Genomic DNA, 19,577 nt, shown 5'->3' on the forward strand with positions numbered 1-19,577 from the left:
AAGCAACCTCTGGAAATGGCTGGGTGCTTACTCTCTGAAGGTGGTGCATGTGGTGGAGGAGCAAAATGCAGTGGCTGGGAAATTTCAGAGCATGAGAAAAAGGTAAAGTATATCCAATTTCCATCCAATATTCTTGTGTCTCTTGTCCATCTATATTCTGTATAAGCATGTTGGACTTTATTAAAGAGAAACCATGGTGAGTTTCCTCCAAATGATCTACTAAAGAACATAGGTATTGGAGTAGAAAAAACATTTCTGTCTCTCCTGTTTCAGGTGTAAAATAGGATTTTCAAAAGAATAAATCTCCCAAGAAAACATGCTGCAAATGTGGAATTCCTTTACAAGGAATGAACTCCTGAGAAACGCCAGTTGTTCCTTTTTGAGAATTTAGATTCAGTGCTCCATAAGAGTGGTAATTCAGGTAGTTCATGTCCCTGTTATCCCCTCTTGGCTGGGTCACCCTCTGGATTGCATTCTCATGATGTGCTGTAACCAGAGGGCAGAATGATCCATTGCACTGGCATAGCAAAAATTTGATGCATCCAGGGATTTTTTTTTTTTTTCTTTTGCTAGTCAATTCAACCATCAAAAGAGGGGACATGAAATGTGAGAAATGTAACTTCCACACAAAATCCTGGTAAGTTTATGGGTAGAAATGTTCAGCTTGTGGTTTTGGGTGTGGGTGGGTGTTTTTGTTTTAGTGATAAGGAAGTTTTTGCTGTCAGACTGCTAGTCACGGGCAGCTATGACTAGTGAATAGTGGACAACCAGGCTTCTACAGCACGTTTATATTATTCCTTGCATGTACAAGCATGTTGCACTTTACTTTTGAAATCCTGTTGTCAGAAGCCAATTTTGAATGTACATAGAGCAGAGTTACTTGAACAAACCATGCAGTTCTTATTCAAAGTGACTGCCACTTTCTTTATACTATGAACAATATTGAAGACATGACATTAGACCTGTGTCCCATTTCAGTGCTAACCAATATTTGCACTTACACAAGGCATTAAAGAAGCTGAGACTTCTCTTGACATAAAGCAAACATTGTGTCTTTAGTGGAATATAATAGACATAAAGAAGCTGGTTCCCTTCTCTGGGATTAGAATTGTGTGTTTTTTCTTCTTTTGCATTTAACATCAAAAAGCTCTAAAAGTCATTAGACATCTTCATAAACACTGGGTTAAAGCAAAACAACCATTCAGCATTCATTTCCACGCAGATTCCCCCCAAATACATGACATTATCTGCCTGTGAAAACAGTCCTTTTGCTCATGTGCATGGCTCTGTGAAAGCTGAAACTTTCAGCCTCTGACAGAGGCTTTCAAAAATCTCATCTCTGCATGGTAGGGCTGTGCCTGCCAAAGTGAGTGGAAAGATGTTTATGGACAAAGGAAGAAGAGCACTAAAATTCAAATTTAGATAGCTGAAGTAAGAGAGTTAAATATGTTACCACCCTTCTTTCTTTAAGCCCTTATATATAGATATAGGGATGGAAAAAACCTATTTTAACTCCTTCAACAGGAATTTAAGTACCTACATTATGGTTTAAGGTAGTTAAAATCTTAGAATCTTATAGGATCTAACCTATGTTATCTTTCTGATGGAAGAGGGCTGAAGTTTTTCCTATGGAGGCAGTGGTAATGATAGGCAATTAGCAGAAACAGCATCTCAGTGCAGAGGCACTTTGCTAGTAAAATCATCACTATGCCTGATCAAGTGACAGCCAAGGCATTCAGCTTTTACTGTGTACTAACGTCTGCCTACATCACAGCCCAAATTAATCCTATGGGAGGGGTCTGAAACAAGACTGCCTTTCTCACGGAATCCTTGCAGCCCCACAAGTTCTGGGAGATTCCATTCCCCTGCATTGTCCATCTCTATTGAGCTTGCAGACTCCTACACCCCTGGTTCCCCTCACACAGAGCACTCAGTGAATTAGGTGAATTTGAAGATATCCTTAAAAGCTTTATGTAGTGGACAACAAATGTGAGGTGGCCACTGATGGCAGCTTATGTAAATTTGGTCTTCATTGCTCTGTAGACAGCAAGACTTTGGCCATAATGTGTTTCTTGATTTCCTTCCCCTCTGTTTGTTACTATCCTTGTTAATCAGCCTAGAGCATATCAGATGAACCAGATCAGGGGCAACATGGGGTTGCTTAAAGGTGTTGAAGCCACAGGGGGAAGCAGCAGAACCAGCATGTGAAGTATTCAAGGGCTGACTTCAAACTATGTGAATTTGTGATATGCAAGCTGCACCAGGAAAGGGAATGTGAGGTTACTGCAGTCACTCAAGCCTGTGAAGATATTTGTCATTCCAAAACTATGCTGTCGAGGGCTTTGGTTGAGAGGGAACATCGGGGAGGGTAAAATAGAAAGTGGAATGTAGGTTCTCAGGACTGATATTAAGAGGCACAAGTGACATCATGACAAACTCATCTATTTCTGCCCCAGGAGAAAGGTGGAAACAGTACACATAACATTACCCCTGATCTCTTGGTGTGAGTTTTGCAGGATTTGTATAAATCTGCTCAGTGTACCTGATATAATTTTAGTTTGGGACTCCTGTGTTCAAGGGAAATCTGAAGTGCACTTTTGCTTCTCTTGGGCTCTTATTCTCTCTGTGGGCTTGCGGCACCTGAGCCTGCCCATGTGCACCCAGTCTCCTCCTGGGTTCAGCAAACCAAGGGTTTGCAGGGTGGGTGGGGAAGAGATCACATCTATGTGTCCATGTTTTGGCTGCAAAAATCAAAACCATCCTCTTTTGGTGATGAGTATCCTTAAATGCCACCATCTGTTCCTGACATGGCAAGGAGAGTCGTCTTGGCAGAGATGCCACTCCTGCAGCCTGTGGAGCTGTTTCTGCCTCTAGCTCAGCTCTAGGTTCTGCCTAGACATTTCTACTATCAAGACATGTCCAAGGCTTCTGGACATTTTTCATTTCCAGTGATTAATTTTTATTTTTACAGCCTTTTTCCATGTTTTTCTTCTCCTTGACTATCTAAGGAAGTCATGCCTTGATAGCACCTGCCTGGAAACGCAGGCTGGGCTGGAACTGATATCCTCTTGACTTGCTTGGATCCATTCTCATCTCTTGGGCTCTTCAGTACTAATTGTCTGTTTTCTCCTTTTTTGAGCTTTTCCCTTTTCCAGTCCAGTCCTTTGGCTGTACTAGCACCTAGCAGTGGATGCAGATGCAGCAGAAGGTCTTGTTCAAAATTTATTTCCCTGATGCCCAAAGATGGACAAAACTAATAACTTGAGTCAGCACCTGCTATAGTGGTGGGAAAATTCTGACTTGAAAATGAAGATTTTTCAGTGGTCCACATATTCATGTGGTCTGACACTGTGACTAAGGGAGGCAAGGGTTCATTTGATAGCATCATAGAATGGTTTGGTTTGAAAAGAACCTTAGAGATCATCTAGTTTCAACCTCTCTGATATGGGCAGGAGCACCTTCCACTAGACCATGTTCCTCAGAGCCCCATCCAGCCTGACCTTGAACTTTGCAGGGGTGGGGTATCCCCAACTTCTCTGGGAAACTTCTTCCAGTGCCTCACCAGTTCCAGTGCCTCACCAGTTCCAGTGCCTCACCAGTTCCAGTGCCTCACCAGTTCCAGTGCCTCACCAGTTCCAGTGCTTCACCAGTTCCAGTGCTTCACCAGTTCCAGTGCCTCACCAGTTCCAGTGCCTCACCAGTTCCAGTGCTTCACCAGTTCCAGTGCCTCACCAGTTCCAGTGCCTCACCAGTTCCAGTGCTTCACCAGTTCCAGTGCCTCACCAGTTCCAGTGCTTCACCAGTTCCAGTGCCTCACCAGTTCCAGTGCCTCACCAGTTCCAGTGCCTCACCAGTTCCAGTGCCTCACCTATCATCTTCCTTTGGCATTCATTTGTCTAAACCATGTAGGAAAAATTCTAGTCTGAGTCACATGTGTAGAGTTCAGCATGTCACTGCTTTAGCATCTTATTCTGTTTTCTCTGTAACAAGGATTTCTGAATTTCTCAAGTCACAGGAGGACCCCAATCCAGCAGCATTTAAACATTAGTAAAATTACAAGGTGTCTTTCAGGACTCTCCCCCATGCAGTCCTTTATGATCAGCATTAAGAGGTCATTCCTTCACCCTGGCAGCCTCTACTGGAGTGAAATACAAGCACTCTTACCACCACTTACCATGGATAATTAACAGCTTAGTTGGGGCTTCAGTATTTACTTGAAGTTGCAAGGATGCAAGACTTAGAGAAGCTCAGTCTGATCATTATTCAATCCTGAGACAAATGTCTGTGGAAGAGGTTAGTATGGTCCCTGGTTCTCTGTGAAGCTGGGAGCAGGGTTTGAGGGAAGCAGGGACCTAGGGAGGCTGTGGGGGAGGGAGGGAATGACAGTATCAGAAGTGAGAAGACTTAAATAGCTGAAGGAGGATGCTGATGGCCACAGAACAGGGGCAGGAACACCTTTGGCTACAGCAAAAGTGGCATGACATGTTAAAGGAGAAAGGAAATGCAAAACTGAGGGTCCCACTTAAACCACAGGCTATGAAGTGCCATGTCTGGAAGTGGGCATGTAGGGACTGATGCTAAACAAGTAGGTATATTTTGTAAAGCGTATTTCAGGGCTCTAAGGCTAAGGAAATTTTAGATGAAGTTTCAAATGTCAGGTCAGACAAGGGGACAGAGGTATAGCATAGCAGCAATGTTAGTCTGAGCAGAGGGCCAGCAAAAGAGCTTGGCTCATTCTAGAGAGCTGCAAAGCTCATGCAGCATTTCCCAAAGACGCCTTGTAGCAATCAGGTGCCTCTTGTAGTTGCATCCCATGGACTGGGCATCCACATCCCCTTGGCTTTTCCGACTATCCTCATCTCTTCAGTGAGCTCTTGCTATCCCACTTGGTGTGATAAAAGAAACTACTAAAACTGGAGGCTGCTGAGTGTTATGCTGCCTCTCTTCAAATCTCAAATGAGCTCCTCCTTGTAGCTCTAGGTTTAATTAGTTTTCATTGCAATATTAATGATCCAAACAAACCATTTCAACTTTCCTGTTGCACAGCTGGAATCTTCTTATTTAGTATTGTACTCTATAAGGGAATCACAGCAACTTCCTTTCCTCTCCCCATTTCTGCCATTAATATGCATTAAAATCACAGTCTCACTGGCATAGAATTTCAGACCTGCTATAAAACTCTAATAATTTCTAAAAATGGCAAGGCTGAACTAATGACAGAGCCTTATCCAAATAATACAAGGATAGATTTCTCCTAGAGTTTGATGGAAGTGATGATTAATACTTCATTTATTTATTTACAGTCTATCAGCATTAACAATGATTTGCTCATTCCTTTGAGCATACATAAAATCTCTCTTGAACTCTATAGTATTATAGCAGAAATGTCTAATCTATCAATCTTCAGCAAAAATGCCTGCTTTCTCTCTTTATTTTCCCCTCAGGAGAAGGGCACACCCTACCCTTCCCAGTGTAGGTCTGAAGACTGCACACCTCAGTCTTCTGTCACAATGGACTAGGTGCACCTCACTTTTCCCTCTGAAATCCCCAATGGTGAAGATTTAGAGGAGAATCCTTTTGTTACCCTCTGGTGTGTTTTCCCTCCCAGACTCACTGTAACTTGTGGAGGCTGAAATAAATTGGATTGTAGATAATCTGGGTATCTTCCTGTCAAAGGGTGCCAGAGAAGACTAGACTCTCTGAAGGACTGATGTAGAATATTGCCAGCACCTTCTTCTTTCTAAGCCATAGAAATAATGGAAAAGTTGGTGGCAAGAAAGCTCCAGAGTTTCTTGCTTAAACTCCTCCTTGGACCTGGTCTGTTGCTGTCACCAGATGTGGTCAGTTTTGGCTTTGTCCTGTTTAAAAATGGATGTTTTCTAGGAGCCTGAAGAGCTGTGCTCTGCAGAGAGGCTGTCAGCAGCTGGATAAAAGGATTTGCCAGCTATACTGCACAGGAGAGGTCAAGATACAACTGTGAAAGTGCAAAAGAGATTTAGAGACCACTTGCAAAAAGTAATTTTCATTGGGACTTACTCTCAAGTTCTCACATTGTTTTTGAAAATAGGACTTTGGAGTGTGCCCATGAAGATAAAGAAAGGCTGTGTGATTGCTTGCTTTGTCATTGCCTGCAGGGTCTAAGTTCAAGAGAGCAGGAAGTGACTTGACTGCAGAGCACCATCCCCATGACCCATGGAGGGGAGAGCTGGAGCTGCTCCCCTGCTCTGAGGGTCTGCTGTAGGCAGTGTTTCCTTCTGCATGACCCCAAGCTGCCCCTTCTCCCAGAGCACTGCCATCACAGGGAAGTTTCCTTTAGGAAAGTCATCAAGCCACATGGGAGCTAAACTCACAATTCTATCCTTAAATCGAGCATTTATGGTACTGTAGATTTGCTTGAAAACTAAAACAATTCAGTAAATCCAGGGAAGTAGTTACATCATCAAGGTGTCTGGCTGCTACTGGTGTTGGGAGAATCATCCAGGAGAGAGGTTGGGTACTGAGGGTCAGGACTTCACTCAGAGATCCCAAGTTTTCTCCAGCTGTGTAGTATTGCAAAAATAAAAATCTCCACCTCCATCTATCTTTGTTTAAATACCATTTCTTTTTCTGCCTGCCTAGCTGCTTGAATAGAGAATTTTAGTGTGTGGCTATCCTGACTGATGGGATTCATGGGCCATTTTCTTAACTTCTCTGATCACACAGGGGAAAGACTTTATTGTGTGGAATTTTTGCCAGAATATTTCTCTGCAGCAGCAGTTTCTTGAAGATTCATATCAGTGAGCTGATTTCACTAATGCTCTTTTAATGTGCTGGTTTACCTCATATTTGTCATTCATTTGTTGAATGGGAGTGTAAGGGTGAATGGTAACCTACAAAAGCACATTGTCAACAACTGACAGGTGTTTGTCCAAAGTGGTCCTGCTGGAAAGTTGTAGATAACTAACTTGTTTGCTCCCAAACAGGGAGAAAACAAGAGGATGTGTCATTCATTCAGAAATCATGGCAGTAGATGGTGTAGAGGTGCAGCCAGGCAAATGAAGGATGCTATCACCTTGCTCATCTGCAAAAAGTGGAGATAAGCATCACATGACACTATCAGAATCATATCCTGACAGTGTGACAGGGTTCTACAGCCTGCACCCCCAGGAATGTGTGGCATCATGGAGGATATGGAGAGCACAGCTCCTGGCTGGGAAGGACACCATCAAGAAAGAAACATACAGCCACAGGGAGATAACTTCCCTGAGGTTTCATGTCACCACAGTTGCCTTTAGTGTTTTGTTGCAGTTGCCAGAACCACAGAATGAAAATGAACAGTTTAAATGCACTTCTTACTCTAAACAGTGCAAGTGTTATTTAAGGTTAAAATTGGTAAGATCTCTTATCACTGTCAGCTAATCACAGCTTACCCCACAAATATCTCCCTTACTTGGTTTCCAGGGGCTTATTGTCTTCCCTTGGCTGCCAACATAATTGTGTGTGTTCTTCCAAACTCAGTTCCACCAGAAAGAGGAAGTTCAGTTTAAGTTCTTATCAGGAGGATTTTAAGTCTGTTCAGAGTCACACCTGGGGCCGAAGAGGCCAGCAAGATCCAGAAAGGGGAGATGGGGCATTAAGGTTAAGCCAGAGAACTGCTGGGCACTAGCACCCTCCCTGGCTTGGCAGCAACCAGCACAGCATGTGGAATTGCAGCTTCAGTGACCTGCTCTGCTCCTTCTTCAGCCAGCAGCCTCTTAGTCAAAATACTGCTGTAAAGCTAAAATCAAAGTGATTATACCAAGGGAGGGATGTGTTTCAGCAGAATAGTTTTCTAAATTGAATTAAACTGCTGTTCAAAGTGTGCTTCCTTCAGTGATAGAAGTGTGATTTTACCTCTTTCTATTCCTCGTGTCTCTGCAAAACTGAATCACCTGAGAGGGGACAGCTTCATGCTTCTCCATATCTGGGCATTTCCACTAAAACTGAGCCAGCTTTTCATAGCAAAACCATGATGTTTAAATTAAGAGCCTTGGTTAACTTACTGCTCCCAGACTAAATCACATGGCACTTAGAGAAACATCATCTTATTTCATACCTGAGCACATCTTTCACTGCTGGTGGGGCTGACAGCATCTCTTGAAGACACAAGACTTCAGGAGAACAGATGCTTTATAGCATTTCTATTTGCTTGGCACTTCAAATCTTTGCACCAGCCAGCTTCAGATTTTTCTTCAGCAGCTGTAAATGTAACTCATGGTTTTGGGGGGACTGAGGTCTGACAGCCTTATGTAGAAATCATTTAATGGCACTTTTCTCCCTTTAAATGAAAGAATCATTTCTTGTGCTGAAAGAAATTTAAAAATTGATATGTTTTGGGCATAAGTTGGTATTGCTGCATTAAATGCAGAATCTTTTGTCTCCCCATAGAAGTATGAGGACCAGCAACCTTGCCTTAGGTACAGGCACACTGAAAGAGAGAATCGCAGACACTCACCTGCAATTTCAGCAAGGGCATTTCTGAAGACAAATAGTACTACAGGAACCAGGTGCATTTATGGTTGGTCATGAATAAATAATAATTATATTAAAAGTGTAGGGTTGACTGGGCATGCTTCCTATTCTAGAACTGGAATCTCCTCTTAAAATCTTTAGCCATTTGTCTTGTGATTGAAAGCTGCATGATGTTTCCACATTGGAGCTCATTGCAGGGAAAAGCTTAAAGCTGTCAGTTGTTCCAAAAGCTAATGGAGACATTAAAAATATAGCAGCTTACTGGGGAGAAAACAGGGTGTGTGGGGAACACGTGTTACTAGCATATGCTGTAACTGGACTGTAAGTGGTCTCCACATATTCATGAATGATGGCTGACCTCTACTCTGCTAGGGCACATGTGTGCACGTCCATCATGACAACACGCTCTGAACTTACTCCATCAGAGGCTCTTGGGAACATAATCCTGATATCTGTCTCCAAATATAACTCTGCTGGTCTGCAATATAAGGCAGTGGGGAGAGCTACTGCAACGAGGAGCCATTTGGAACCTGCTGCAGTGATATTCACAGAGATCTCTGTGCCTGGTTGATGACCTTCTTCACTAAGAGGCAAATGTCTGCAGCTTGTAAAAGAAAAGGATGCCTCTGAATGCCTTTCCACTTTTAAAAGTTCCTCAGTGCCGGCTCAGCAGAGCAAGTGAAACCCACAAAAGTGGCAGTGCTTACTGTGCTTGTTCTCTATGAATGTATGCAGCCATACATCTGGACAAGGAGGCTTGTCCCAAGCAGGGGACTGGGAATAATTCTTGGAGCTGCCTGCAACTTAGAGCTAGAGCTTTTACCTCAGCCAAACCACTAACTAGGAACTGTTTCAAAGTCAGTTCCTGTGGAAATAAGGCCAGTAATGTCTCTCTGCTTCAGTGTCCTCCTTTTTAATCCATTTTTAAAACAAGACTGCAGAACAGTTCACAGGGGATTGAGAAAAACTCATTCATTTGTATCTAAAGAACACCAGGATCCTTGGAGAAAAGTTCCTTATTAGAGCAATAATGAATACAAAAAATAAGAACAATTCTGTTATCACTGTGAAATTGCAGAGATTTGGTCAGCATCACTTGACTATAGCTTTATTTGTCCTGTGGATTACGAGAGAAGAAGAAATCAACCTCTCTAAGTATTTTTGAATATGGAGAATGAAAATTATATATTGCAATCTTTTAAAAGAAAATTAAAACTTTAACTCTGAGGTGTGTGTAATAAAATGGCACTTTAATTCTCTAGTGAGCCATGCAGGCTTCTTCTGTTAATTTATTCACTTCTTTTCTTTTTGTGCTTCATGTAATATTCTGAAGTTATTAATGTGGCAATATATTTGACCACAAAAACCTGCCTTCTAGTGTTGTTAAGATTGTGAATTAACTCCACAATGGAAGGCAAGAGGCAAAGGCAAAGAGATCATGCTTAGGATAAAATGATTGACAACATGACAGATACGCAAGATCTAGCAGAAGGTTTTCCCAGGTGTCCTGCCATATGTATGTAGGCTTTGGTCTGTCAAGCCTGTGGGACTCCCACTGTCAGTATTGTGTCTCTGTAGTGCAGACACCTGTGAACACACACCTGAGTTGCTGCTGTGACCCCTGGGACACAGCACGACTCCCCCTGAACAGCACTGCAAGCAGCGGTGTGCTTGGATACCCTCCAATGCCTGGGGAGGGTGCTAGGTGCCAGGCTGAGGTCTCTGCATCACACCTCCCAGTACAGCACACACTGCAAAATCCACTTGGTAAGGGGGCACCTCAGCCCTTAAATGACTTGTATGTCATCTGTCTTAGCTGGGTAACCCAAAACCCAGCAGCAGCCAACAGAATGGAATTTGGTGGGATGACTTCAGTTCAGTGCAATCTAAACCATATCTCCATAGTTTTACAAATATTTCCAGGACTCAGATGTAGTCCTAGAAATGCCCCATCAATTTCATTAGTACCTCTGAGCTGCATCATCAAAGGCTGACACTTCACCTTGTAGTGACTGTAGCATAAAGCCTTGACTTACCAGTGCCAGACTAGGTTGTAGGTGCCTTTCTCATCAGACTCGTTTCGTTATCCCTGTGTTTAGGCACTTGTAGGGTTCATCCTGCATCAGTGGTACACTTTACACTGAATGCACAGTGTAATTAATGGGTACAGGTTCAGGACTCCCTCTCTACGGGGTTTTGGCAATAACAGGCAAAAATTGGGGGAAAACCAGGGTTTTGTTAGGGGTAATTGCTAGGATGAATATCAGGCACAAGGAATGGGAGTAGTTAAGGAGAAGCTAAGCTGAATGGTGTATTCTACACACAGCATCAGGAATTACTGAGACCTTGGCTCTGCTGTGGATGTAACACACACTCCTGGGGCAGCCTGGAGAGGCTGTCTTGGCAGAGAGCCATAAGGAGCGGGTTTTCCAAAATGCTTTTCTCAAGCACAGTATTGCTGTGTTGGATCTGTGTATCTCCATCCTGATGAGCTACACTCATGCGTCCAAAATGTCTGCTTCATGCTCAGTGGTTAGAAAGGCACACAGATGACTGGGAAAGGGACCAAGAATAGCATTGTGTCCCCTCTTAAATCCATTCTGAATAGTCTATAGTGATTGCTGTCACCTCAAAGCAGTTGTAAGAGTAGATTAAGAAGGTCCAGAGAGTACAAGTGTAGAGAAATGCAGAATGTTTTCTTCCATCAGAAAGACCATCAGCTCCAGTTCTGTTGTGTGAGCCTTCACTTGATTCCTGAGCTCCCTGACTCTTGGCACAAGTAAAAGAGTGCTTGGTTGGTGCTGTCTTTGCCAGGGACTGGGCAGAGGCAGGTTGCATCACCCTAATCCTTTGCTGGACTTCTTCAGGAGAAAAATGAGGTAAAGTTAAGGTGAATTTTTCACTCAGTGAAGAAGAGTTGAACCTATAACTACTCACTCCCCTCACTGCTTCCAGGCAGAGAGCTGCTGAAGTGGGGTCAAGCCATGGCCACCCTCTCCTCTGTCCTCCAGTCCTTGTGATCAGCACACCAAGAGCTGAGCACATGCACTTTTCACAGGGCTGTCAAATAAACAGGGGAAGGAAGCACACTTCAAGACTCATTTAATTGAAAAAGAGCACCTGTCTTTTTAGGCAAAGGCAGTGTTTGTTTGTCACTGCAGTCAGCAAAAGGCCCAGAAGGCCCTTTAGGCACCTGATTGTGTTAGGAGGAGCTGTCAGGTCATGATGCAGCACCCTTAGTGCTGGCAGCCTGGGGAAGGGGAGGTGGGCTCGGTGTCAGCCCTGGGGTATCGCTGCCAGCAGCACTCAGCACCCCTGGCTCTCTCCAGGCTCTGTGGCCTGGCCATCTCACACTGTCTCAGCCACAGCGGGGGAAGGAGATTTCCTCTGTGCAGTACCTGGGTATGTGTCTCTTGAGTTCCACTTTCTGGGTGAAATGCTGTTTCCTGACTGACTCTGAAATGAAATACAACCTACTCTGCATATATGGACTTGTTACTGGTGAGGGCTGGCACCCTGTCTTGCTGAAATTTGCCAGAAGTTTCAGTATCCACCACCTCTGTCCCTCTTTCCAGCCTAGCTCTGAAATCCTGATGCATTGCAGAGGTCAGGAATGACACTCAGCTCTTAGGGCAGAAGCTCAGGGCAAAGGCTGCTCGGGGTGTGGTGCATGCCCAGCACCATGGGCAGGACAGGGCTTCTCCAGCAGCATGACAGCTCAGCATGGTTTGCTCTGGGAGGTTGGAAGGAGTCACTTAGAGGAGAATACTTAATTTGTTCTGGTGCATTTGATTTGACCCTATGCAATCTTAATCTGCTCATATTTCCTGCTGGAAAATTCACAATGAATATACAGATATAGAACCAGACCTGAAAATTTTAGAGGAAAAACAATGATTTTGCTTGTATTGCTACTCTTTATTATTTTCTTAAATTTTTATGATTTTCTCATTATCCCTACTCCCTTTAAATCTCCTCTGGTGTGTATTTCATTTGTATTCCCTTGCTCAGGGGACCTCAGTCATTGCTGGGTTTCTATCCCCTTTCTAGGGCCAAAGTCCTGCCACCTCTCTTCAGCTGTCTCAGTGCTTGGTGCCTAGGCTAAGCCACTCAGGAAGGCTTCCTCTCTTGTCTGCCAAGTGTCCTGAGACTCTGATTCTTCCTGTAAGGAAGAAGGGCATTTCAGACATCCCAGAGGTGTCTGCAAACCTCCAGGGATGAGGAAAGGAGCCAAGATCAGTTTAAACTTGCAAAAGGTGAGCAGTGGGTGTGATGGTTCTCGCCTTCTTGCTCTACAGGATGTTTGGCACTGGAGTTTTTCTCTAGCTCACATTGTGAACTATTAGTGCATCCAATACTGAAACAAGTGTTTTTAAGTGTCTCTGTCCCCTGAGGGTGAATTGTTTAATTCCTGTGCCCTCCCTATAATAATAAATAATATCTTCTATTTATAGAGCTTCAAAGTTTCCCAAAGAGCCACCTTTGGGATGGAACATACCAACAGTTAGTGCATAGAAACCCTAGACAACAACTTAAGACATATGAATGTATCCAGTTGAAGCTGAAGCTGAGATTTCTTTTGGCAGAAGATAATTGTAAAAGTTATTAATTATTATTGTTTATGCAGCCCTAAACTCAAGAGTAATAGGCACTTTTAAAATACTACCAGCAGTTAGAAAAAAGCACAAAGGTATTACAATCATAGCACAGTAATTTGCAGAAGGCAGAATGTGCTAGTAAAAATCCTCCCTTGGAGGTTTTTCCATGCAGGACTCAGCATAAGCTATTAAATAGTCCATAATGCCACAAGAGGAGAAAGATGGCTTTTTCATAAATTCCCTGTGTAAATTTGAGCATATAGTTAACTTGCTCTGAAGCTAACAATATGTCTACACAGCATGTTGTGGGTGTTTAAAGGTGAGATCTGGAAAAAATTCCAGTGCAAGGATTTTATATGAATCCCTATGTATTTTGCAGGGTGATTTTATTTGAATTGACAGTGGTTGGGATTTTTTGTCTTAAGCAACAGGAGCAGTGTATATAAGCCTGGATTTATAGCTCATCTCTAATTGCAAGGTTAGGTGTTTGCTCACTCTTGTAGCAGCCACAGTGGAAACTACTGATATACTGAATGAGTATTATTAAAATCTCATGGACTTCACAAACTAATGTAGCTCAAATGGAAATAGAAGGACTGTGTGATTATATTGGAATTATTTCATAGGAACAGTGAGTCTGCAAATGATTTTTGAAGGAACTATGAAATTTCATGACTAGTTTTTTTGCATTGATGCACAAATAAATGGTAAAGCTGTGAAAAGTGTGAAGGAAAATGTGAATCAGCACACTGGAATTAACCATTCATCAAGGCATCTAATGCTGAACAACATAAAAATATTCTTTTTTAAGAGTGTTTCGTTTTTATGCATATTGATACACAGCATCCATTCCTTGCTTCCTTTGTATTTTCTGATCTTGCATTACTAGCATGGAGGTTTTGTATTTTTTTCTTCAATTGTTTTCCTTAAGATATGTAACTTTTCAGAAAGGGTAGAGATGATTTTTTTCAATGGAGATGTTTCATGCTTGTCCTGCTCAACTAAGCTGGAAAAAAGACTAGTCCAAGGTCTCATTAGCATCCCTCCTGCGAGGACAGCACAAACTGTCTGAAGCAATGAGCAAGCAGAGCATGTTCCAGCTCCCACTCATGTCTGTGGATTGGTTTCTGTTGATTAGAGCTGGCTCAGCTGCATATGCCAGGCTGCTTCTGCGGTAAATGTCGATTTCCAAAATATCCAGCTTTCGTGCACCACTTTGAAATGTGTGAGATGCTGCACAGGACTGGAATATTGAAATCAGAGGGACTTGTGATCCCAAATGACATGGATTGAGAAGTGTTGCCAGTGGAGACATCAAACCTTGCCTCTTTGTTCAGGCCTGCCTCCATACACAGTCATTTTCTTAATGGATTTCAGATGCACACTGGATGTGGGATTTGCTGCTGTGTTTTGAAAGAGCAATACTTTCTGTCACTAACTAAAAGGATGCAATGAACATGCAGTTTGAGCTTGCAGTGCTTTAGCACTTCAGTCTGTGCTCTGTATTGAGTGCAAACACTTCTGAAATCAAGGAGAATATCTGTATGAGTGTCATTATGGGTCAGGTAAAAGCCTTGATTTTATGAACATGTTTAGTTTTGTTCCTAAGAGAAGAGTCCCTAATCTCTGAAGGAAGATAATTAATCATGTACCTGTTTGCCGCATTAGAATTTTCACCAGTAATAATTTCATTATTGCTTTATGTTTATCTTATTTGATCTAAAACACTTTTGTAAAGTTTAAAGGAAATCAGTTGTGACTTTTTTGAAAAAACAGTATTTATCTCTTTATTCCCATTACATTTTTATTCAAATATTTGACTGCATGAACTTTCTAATGAGTTTAGCAGACTAGAAACATTCAAAAAATGCCTGAAGGCAGTGGTTTATATGATCATAATTCAAACCACATGCCTTTTCCTTAATGGAATGAGATTAAAGAATTATTTTGCTTGCATTTTTCAGTTTATTGATACCAGCCACTTTAGTACATTTCGTACAGTGACTTTCAGTCCCAGGAATCACTTTACTGCTAGGAGTATTCTCTGATTACCTGGGACTCAATTAATTAATCATTATTAAGGGGATTGGAGATGGTTTTTAGGCCTGGGGGAATTCTTAGGGTGTTTTCTGATGGCATCTTCCTGTCTACCCCACATATATCACCAACTCCATTTTCCAAGTTCAACTACAGGGAAAGTATGAAAATCCATCCCTAGCTGCCCAGTTCACCCAATTCCCTGGGCAGATTTTGCCATGGACCTTTCAGGTGGGTCCTGGGCTGTGCCAGGCAGCTCAGGTGTGCTGCACAGGGGGGAGCTGGGAGCGATTCCTGCAGCACAGCAGCACGGAGGAGTTCTGTCTCTGAATTCCCTGGTTCCATTTCCTCGCTTTTCTGCAGTGGTTGCTTTTCTGTTCCTCATTTGGCTCCTTTCTTCTCAGTCATTATTTAGTGCTGTTCTGCAGAGAAGCACATTTGCTATCTTTCAGGCCAGGTTTTTAGCTGTTCTTGGCCTTGCTGTGTTTGCATGAATTCCTCCCACTAACACTGATAATCTCACTGCTTGTTAATCTTCCATTCCTGACATTCAGCAAAACCTTGAACAATTACACATTGGCTTTTTCTGAAAGGATGGACATGAACTTCTCATTCCCTCTCTAGTGCTTTCTGGTTTGCTGAATGCTGATTTTAGATTGCTTGCTTTTCTTAAGTGTGACTTAAAGTCATATCACTTTGGAGAGACAGTATTATAATTACTCGGATTACTGGAATGAGAAATGCAGTTGTGTTGCTTCTTGCAGTTAAGGGGTGTGCTCTGATCTGCTGGTGGACTGGAAGCAGGTTAGGCAAGTGTGTTTGCTGTGCCTTGCATACTCCTGGTACCTGTTTTTCTGCCAAGACATGCAAAAATTAAATATTTTTCAAAAACTTTGTGGTTTCTAATAATTCTTTCCTGAGAACTAGGAAGAAAGTTGGTTTGAGAAGGAGGAAGTGCAAATTTAAATTTCTTCTCAGTCTGCTTCATATCTGGGCTGAAACCTTTCTCCTAAACCAGCTGGCCTCCCCTTCACTGTCCACTGGTGCTCCAGTGTAAAATCATACAGGGGGATATTTTGCACCCCGATATCTTCTGAACACATTTTTCAGGATTTCTGAGTTTTTGAGATAATGCAGATATGTTTTGGTACTCCATTGACTTCTGAGGAATAAAGTTGCATTACAAAATTATTTTCTTCTGCTATGCTTCACTCTTTCTTCTTCTTGGCCCACAGAAAGTGTATTCTACAAACCAGAAAATGAAAACCCATGTAATTCAGGGAACACATTGGATTATAACAAGTTTTAATGTTTTATCCTTTCTCTCTTCACCCAGAGCTAAACACACATTTGTACCACAGTACCTCTGCAGTACCAGCTGAACTGCAGCATAACACAACTTCCTCTCATAATGCAACGTACCACAACTTCCTCTTGTCATTTCCCAGCATCTGGGGGGAGTCAACCCCGCTCACACTGCCCAAACCCCGTCTCTCAGCTGTGAAGGAACTTGGGACAGGATAGGGACAGTGACTCTGTGGAAACTTCCACAGGAATTCATCCAATGTGTCATGTAAAATGCAAAATACTGCATGAAATCTGAATGGAGGAATGTGGGGCTGGAACAAATATCATGCTGTCTGGTTCACCTTGTCTGTGGTGGGGTGAGAGAGTGCAAAGTACTGAGAGCAGCCATGTGACACCTCTAGATTGACTAGACTTCTAGCTGCCTGGGCTCTCATACGATCCCCTAAAAATAGCCCCTTATGGTTCCCATCATTGTTTGTCCAGCTATTTTAATTAGCCTGTGGTCTCTGGTTTTTGCTTTGCAGTTTGTAAATGGGAAATATTTACACTAGGCCAGTAACCCCACATTCTTCCAACCTTTTCTTAAGTTAGATAGATTATAGCTATGTTTATAAATTACCTAATGCGTTCGGCCTAGTATCTCTAAATGTCACTGGCTTCTACATAATGTTTTTAATGAGAACTAATTTTAGATCACTCAGACTATTTACAGATATTTTTTCCCACATCTGATATGTCACAAGTGTGCTCATTTCTTAAACTTTAGTTGAAAGGCTGGTTTATTGCATGTCCTGGCACAGGCTGAACCTGTCCTGCAAACTGCAAAGTGCTGTCAGTTTTTGCTGGCATATCCTGATGAGAGGGGAAAGATTTCCAAGGAAAATCGATGCCCAGAAGGCAGATAGGTACTTAGCATGTTTTTTGGCTATTTAAGGTAGTGCAAACCCTTTGGAAAATGGGCCCAGGTAGAAGAGTGCTTTGCAGGCTTAATCATTACTTGTAGATTAATTTAGCCCTCTTCTGCTGTTTAATGCTCTCTGCAGTTAGTTTCTTTATTGCCACATCTATCTTCCACTCTTGGCAGAGTGTTTAATAGTGAAGCAGTTATGCAAAGGCATCTTTCTGGGGTTCTTCAGGTGCAATCACTGTATGTGAGGTGGATGTGTTACTGGTAAAACATGACTACTCCTGACTGAAATGTCAGTTTGATTTGGGGGAAATAGGCAGGATGAGCTTGTCACTGACATCCTTGCCAAAAGTGTCCCTGAGGCTGTGTTTTTAGAGTCCTTCTAGTCTACATTCTGTCCCCAAAAGCCAAAAGAGAGATGCTGAGCCCCAGACTGGTGCCATGGTCAGGCACTTCACAGAGTTTTAGGATGAGTGCTCCAGGCTGGAATCCAGACATGTTGTTTCTGAGTCAGCTGAGTCTGGGTGCTATTGATGGCACAGCAGCAGGGAGAGGAGATCAGGAGATCAGAAATTCTTTTAAATTTGTATTTAAGGTCTTATTCACAGATGGACAAAAAGATTGTGGAAGCAATGTCTGCCAGTGATCATAAATGCAGTCAAAGCCAAAATGTAGCAAAGTTTGTTGGTTTCATAAGAAATCTGATTTCAGAGAAGAAACATAACATTTTATTTTTTTTAGGAATTAGTATCTTTTATTACTTTCTGATGGCAGGATGAAAATAATTGTGACTTTTTTTATTAAACACCATATTATAAAATTATGAAAGATAGAATTAAGGAAATATTTCTTTTTGTTGAGTCCTTCTCAGATTTCTTCCAGAGCTTCCTTTTGCAGAGAGTTTTTACTTTGCTAGGTTTCATTCAAAGCTTCAATAAGGACAAATAGGGAAAAAATGCAGTGGCTTAAAAAAATTCCTTGTCAGAAATCTAGGAGTCCCCAGAGTTGGGACCAATGAACTGCATCTTCTGGCAAGGTTTGAACCCCAAGGATTAGACCTGGAGAGAGGCTGTGGATGAGTCCTGCATCTGTCTCATTGCACAAATTCTACATAAAGGGTGGATAAGCAGCTCTTCCAGAGGGGTGGAGAAATGTCCCCAAGGAAAGAGACCATAGGACTGCTAATGGTTCTCAGGTACTGGGGACCTTTATGTCCTCACATACATCTTCTCAGCTGGGTTTGTCAGGACAGAATCTGGTTCAGACCAGGATGTGTAAGGGGCTGCACACAGACAGAGAGGAATATGACCCATTTCCCCTGATACCGTGTGCAGCATATAGAAGGAGGTGCTGGCAAGAAAATGCACCCTTGATCTTGTTCCCCTTTGGGAGAGAAAATACCTGAACAATTCCCTGCTTCGCTGCTTTTGTATGACCCAGAGGCTGCTCTGTCCAGCCAATGTTCTTCACTTACCTACACACCTTGTCCAGTGCCCAAAGATCACATTATTCCACTCCCTGTGATAATAGTCAACAAATCATTCAATCTGTGGCTGCCAGGTAAGAACTGAACCTGTGCTGCTCTGCTGAACAAAAAGTGCTGTAAGCAAACAACTGAAAATTCAATATAGTCCTATTGCTCTCATGGGTTCCTAAATAGACCCCTTGCTTGTTAATGCCTTGAGAATTATAAAACATTTAATTTCTGCAACCAAAACGGTTTGGTGCTTGAGTTTTCCTAGTCCAGGGTGATGTTTTCATATCTGTTTATAATCAGTTCCACTCTTTGGTTTCCATGTACCAGGGACTTTTTGCATGTGATTGGTGCATTGACCCCTTGGGGTCTGAATATTGCTTCTCTGGGATTTGCAGCTAAGGTAACAAAGGAAAAAAACTGTCTCTGTCAGTAGGGCAGAATTCCATTTATTTCCCTGGAGAGAGTGTTGGGATAGGATACAAATCAGAAAAGGCTGAAAGCAACTGCTCTTGTGTAAGGCTCTCTTGTCAGAATTCTCAGCATTGCCAAGCATATGAAGTTTCAAGTGTGTGTGTGAGAGATGGAGTTCATTATGCATGCAAACATACAGGCATTTTCCATTGACATATTCGTGCAAATTGCATACTGTTTTCATACAAGTTTAAAATTTCAATCCAAATTTCTGTCTAAAAAGGTCCAGTGTGATCTGTTATTTCTCGACACTCACTGAAAGAAAGCAGCAGGAATTTTTGCTTTTTAA

General features: G+C 42.4%; 1 long non-coding RNA gene across 1 annotated transcript; it reads left to right on the forward strand.

The window, feature by feature from the left end:
• Positions 1 to 637, forward strand: LOC148183780 (uncharacterized). Its single transcript, XR_015773297.1, has 3 exons — positions 1 to 102; positions 274 to 421; positions 574 to 637. It is a non-coding gene; the product is annotated as an uncharacterized LOC148183780 (long non-coding RNA).
• The last annotated feature ends 18,940 nt before the right edge of the window (positions 638 to 19,577 follow it).

The sequence above is a fragment of the Pseudopodoces humilis genome, chromosome 9 (genome assembly GCF_049639895.1).
Source record: "Pseudopodoces humilis isolate 2021_Gansu_Grassland_sample_001 chromosome 9, ASM4963989v1, whole genome shotgun sequence".
Lineage (NCBI taxonomy): Eukaryota > Metazoa > Chordata > Aves > Passeriformes > Paridae > Pseudopodoces > Pseudopodoces humilis.